This window comes from Fukomys damarensis, unplaced genomic scaffold, assembly GCF_012274545.1.
Source record: "Fukomys damarensis isolate Sample0158 unplaced genomic scaffold, DMR_v1.0_HiC HiC_scaffold_39, whole genome shotgun sequence".
In the NCBI taxonomy this organism is placed as follows: domain Eukaryota; kingdom Metazoa; phylum Chordata; class Mammalia; order Rodentia; family Bathyergidae; genus Fukomys; species Fukomys damarensis.
Genome location: NW_022900951.1, coordinates 100,371,722 through 100,376,910, shown reverse-complemented (window position 1 = coordinate 100,376,910; position 5,189 = coordinate 100,371,722). Strand labels below are relative to the sequence as shown.

At 38.4% G+C, this 5,189-nt stretch overlaps 1 protein-coding gene across 2 annotated transcripts in view; it reads right to left on the bottom strand.

The window, feature by feature from the left end:
- The window catches only part of Xiap (X-linked inhibitor of apoptosis), a 47,470-nt gene extending 42,313 nt beyond the window's left edge, over nucleotides 1-5,157 (bottom strand). For both annotated transcript variants that reach the window (XM_010609948.3, XM_033760197.1), the window contains exon 1: nucleotides 5,003-5,157. The gene's annotated coding sequence lies outside the window, so the exon portion shown is untranslated. The remainder of the gene's footprint in view (nucleotides 1-5,002) is intronic.
- Nucleotides 5,158-5,189: the final 32 nt, after the last annotated feature.

The following is a 5,189-nucleotide window of genomic DNA, read 5'->3' as shown; positions in this document are numbered from 1 at the left end:
GAGAGAGAGAGAGAGAGAGAGAGGGTCTGGGAATGTAGCTCCTCCGTAGCTCCTCCATATTACAATGCCTCTGGATTCTATCCCTTGTACCACAAATAAGTAAAAAAAGGGCTGAGAATGTAGCTCAGTGTGAAGTCCAGTACCATAAAAAAGAAAAAAGAAAGGAAGAATATGCTATCAGCCCTGACTCACTAAGTTTGACCTCTGACCACCTAAATTCAAACAATTCCCAGTCTGTAGAGGTAAACCTCCCTTTTCATAACACATATCCTCGAAAATATATTACAAGAGCAGATCATGATACGGTGGACCATATGTATACTTAACAAAGATTATATACCAAATCATAAAGTGCATCATATATAAAGATACAACCATATGCTAATTTAAAAATAATATATGTCAAGACCTGAAAGATAGACAGAAATATGCTTTAATCACACAAAAGACAACCCATTATTCACTACTACATCACAACAGATTATAATACACTTGGCCTCAAATTCTCATTTTAAATTCAATAATCAACAACTGCTTTAATTTCTCAGAATATAGAAAGACCTTTCTTTTGGATCATCTGGAAGGTCTTAAAAATTTTAACTTTTCCTTTTGATCCAATAAATTTCTCTGTACAACCCAGAGGCATTTGGTGAATTTTAACCATGTACTACTTACAGTATATGCTGGCCACCATCAATACACTGATCTTTGATCCTACAATTTAATATTTAGCACATGAAATTTAAAAATGAATAAAAGTACAAACCACAAATTATTAAGGTTTGTAACTCCACTTTTCTACTTATTTTTTTCTTTTTTATCGGTATATAAGTTTGCAATATATAATAAACATATTCATTGTTGGGAATTGGAACACATACATATCACTTCTTGATCTCTTGCCCCTCCCCTCCCCCCCTTTTTTTAGACATGGTCTCACTTTGTAGTTCAGGCAAGCCTTGAACTGACTAGGTAGCCTAAAACGGCTTCAAACTCTTGGCAATCCTCTGGTTGTAGCCTCTGGAGTGCTGGGATTATAGGCAATAGCCACCATGCCCAGCACCCTCCCTCTTTGTACATTTCTTTTGCCTTTCAGATATTTACTGTACTAGCAAGGAACACTGGTGCACAACTGTAATACCAGCACTTACAGGCTGAGGCAGGAGAATCACCTGGGCTACATAGAGACTTTTAAACAAGTCTGAACTACATACGAAAACCTTGTCTCAAAAAAAGAGGTATTTACAGACTTAGTAATCTTTTATAGTGATGAAGCCTATGTTGCCTAGGTTGGCTTCAAATTCTTGATTCCCCTGCCTCAGCCTCCTGAATAGCTAGGAATACTGGTATGAGCTGCCAGATCTGGCTTATGTGAAAGCACTTTTAAAAATAAAATATAAAAAATAAATAAGTAAATAATAAAATCTAAGGCTGGGCGTAGTGGTGTGTGCCTATAATCCCAGCACTCAGGAGTTTGAGGCCAGCCTGAGCTACATAATTAAGCGCAAGGCTAGCCTAGACTATAGAGTGAGACACCCTGTCTCAAAAAAAAAATCAATTAAAAATAACAGATTTTGAATCTTTTGAATCAGCTTGCCCAAACCTATTATTTTAGAGATGAAGAAACTGGGGTACAGAAAAATATGTAGGACAAATAAAAGCTATATTTTGAAAGACTCTATGACATAGGAAATATTCCCTACGCTGAATGGAAAATAATTAAGACAACCTAATGATCCTAATTCTTAATCCTATTCCAAATTTCATGAATTTTCTATAATATGCATATCTTAAAATATTCAAAATACTGTTTTTGTGTTTTGAATTAAACAGAATAAACATCAAACACATTGCAAAAAAGAAAAAGAAATAAGGAGGCATGGAAAGGCACAATCCCACAGCTAACTGGATACAGAGTCAAGACAAACATCCATGTCCCATACATCCAATTCAGAGCACTTTCTACCACACCATGTGGTATTTTTATAAAACCAGTGCTCTAGCCCCTGAACTATAGAGCCAAGCAACCATGCAGTATTTTTAAAATTCAAGTTATTAATTTATTTTTATTTTATCACAACTGTTTCTATCGCCTCAAAGCTACTCCCACAATGACCTTAAACAGTATGAACAGACTGAATTTTCATAATACTATTATTAGATTATCCAACAGAGATAACATTTAAGAATTGACGGATCATGATAATTTCCCACACTCAAAATAACAAAGACATTATTTTACCTAGATCATCTTTGGAATCCTACCACAAAGCACAATGCCTGGCACATAGTAGGTTCTCAATAAACTTCTATTTGACAAACCATAGCCCCCCACATACACTGTTACTAGAATTAAACAAAAGAAGCTTGGTATGGCGGCATAGGCATGTAATCCCAGCATCTGGGAGGCAGAGGCAGAAGGATCACAAGTTAGGGGCTAACCTGGGCTATATAGCTAGCCCCCCCCGTCTTTTTGGGGGGGTATCGGGGATCCAACTCAAGACCTTGTGCTACAAAAACGAAGCAAAACAAATAAAAAAACAGACTAACGGAAGCAGTGAGATCTTATTTTATATTGGGGTTTCCAGCTATTTAATAGAGGATTCACTAAACAAATGAATGTTTACAACAAAGTATAAGTGGAAGATTACATTTATGTTAAAATATATTTCAAGCACTCTTTAACTGTTACATAAATTACAGAAATTCTTGTCTTTACAAAACAGGCAGGCCTTACTTACCTTAAGTTGGCATTATTTTGTTACCCTGCTAAAATGATTAACTACTTGGAAAGCAACAGTTACAAGTATAACAGAAAAGGCACTAAACTAGAACCTGGACCCTAATCCAAATTGTAATAACAGATATATAACTTTGGACAATTTTTTGGGTGGGATATGGGGGTTGAACCCACAGCCACTGCACCACTGAGCTACAACCCCAGCTTTTTTTTTTTTTTTTGAGATAGGGTTTGGCAAAGTCCCTAATTTGCCCAGCCTATGCTAGAACTTTCCATCCTATTGCCTCAGCCTCCCAGAATGCTGGGATTACAAGCATCTACCACTATGTCCAAATACATTTTTCATCTTTAATTTTAATTAATCTATTTTTTTGAGACAGGGTCTCGCTATGTAGTTGAGATTGCCCTGGAATTCACTATGTAGCCCAGACTAGTCTCGAACTCACAGTGATCCTCCTGCCTCAGCCTCCTGAGTGCTGGGATTACAGGTGTGCACCACCACGCTCGGTTTAATTAATCTATTTGTAAAAACAAGAAAATTGAACTCCTAATCACTCGAGATCTTTCCAGGGTTTCATTTCCTTTTATGAGGATCAAACCCAGGGCTTTCTGCATATAAGGTACACTGAGCTACATACCTAGCCCTTTAAGAAGTAATTCTTACCCCCAAAGATTCTGTCATTCAGATTTCTTGCATTTTTCCAAATTTGATATTCTGAATGTTCTAGTTTGCTACATCATTTGATAATCAAGAAGCTCAGCATATTTTCTAAAAATATGTAAAGTCTACTAACATTTTTGCCACCTTATAACAAGGAGCAAGAGAAAACCAAAAGAGAAACATAAGCATACAATAATCAAACCTGCTCTGTCAGCCAAGCTGACAAAAACCAACTAGATTTTATGGTATAGACCAATTACAGTAAATATGTATATAAGTGGCTGGGCGTGGCAGCGAATGCCTATAATCTGAGCACTCCAGAGGCTGAGGCAGGAGAATCACTGTGAGTTTTAGACCAGCCTGGGCTACATAGTGAGTTCCAGGGCAGTATCAACTACATAGTGAGACCCTGCTCAAAAAAACAAAAACAAAAACAAATATATGTATATAAATGTTATGTATATACCACTGGCGTTTACTTATGTTGTACACACATGTGTGAACTAAAAAAGCTTGTTTTTAATTATAAAACTAGTACTTATAGTAAGAAATTCAAACATACATTATTAGGTCACTTGTGAAGTGCAAAGTAAAAAGTCTCCCATCCCTCTTCCCTGTAACTACTGCTAACATTTTTTCCTATGTATCTTTCAAGAAATCATCTGAGCAAATACAAGAGTACATGCTTATGTGTTTGAGCATATAGATTTTAATCTAAAGTGTTTCCATCTCATTATTAATGAAACGGTAGGGGCAAAATCTCAAGCACTGGCTTCACATGCACGTTAAACACCCGGAAAATGGAACAGACGTTGACACAAAGTAGCACACTTTTCACAAATGTTGAATGGAAAATTTAATTTTCATGCTTGGAGGCTATGAGAAGCAACAGCGCAGCAGTGGTGGCCAAAGAGCCAGGCAACCTCCGTGCTACTGTACTCGGTAGCCTTAGGCAAGCCAAATAATCCTGGGCCTTAGTTTTTGCTTTGTAAAACAAAAGGGTTGGGCTAAGATGCTTCCCAACTCTAAAATGTTATAATTCAAAGATGGCCGTCGGTAACAGTGTTCTCTTGCATCGGCTGTGACAAACATTAAAGGAAAAAAAAAAAAAACCGAGGAAACATCATCGCAACCCCCAGTCCTAAAAGAGTAAATAACTTAGGTATAGCTGTAAGGCACTAGTGACATAATATTTGAAGGTAAAGTAGTAGATTACTAAAATCCGATAGGTTTTTACAAAGCTTTGATTGACATTTTTGGGGTTTGGGAAGGTGGAGGGGCTACTGCTCAGTTACAGCAGTAACCAATCCCCATCCTCCAAATAAAATTTAACTTAATTATAAATTAAAATAATGAAACTGAAAGTCAAATTGACATTTTGTTTTACAGGATATGTGCGCAGGGCGGGGGCGACTAGAGCAGAAAAGGTTGGAATTACTAATTTCCTCTTCCGGAAGGTCTTTAGCCCAGATTCTTTCGGTTTCACGTGCCCTCGCCAGAGACACTCCACCCTGCTCCACACACTCGGAAGGCATCAGACGAAGCGCTGAAGCCTAGGGGTCCCTTTGATCATACAAAACAAAAGTTTTGACTGGCTTTACCTTAGGGTGACACCGGTTCAGGGAGGCAGACCTGAGGGCCGGAAGCCACCCGCTCGCCCACCCACGCTTTCCTCTGGCTGTCCCCAGAAGCTGGGCAAAGAGCACAGGTCAGGTAGCCCCCGCCCCCGCGGGTGCAGCCCTCACGCCCTCTCCAACTGCTCGGCCAAAGGGAGGGGACACGGGAGGG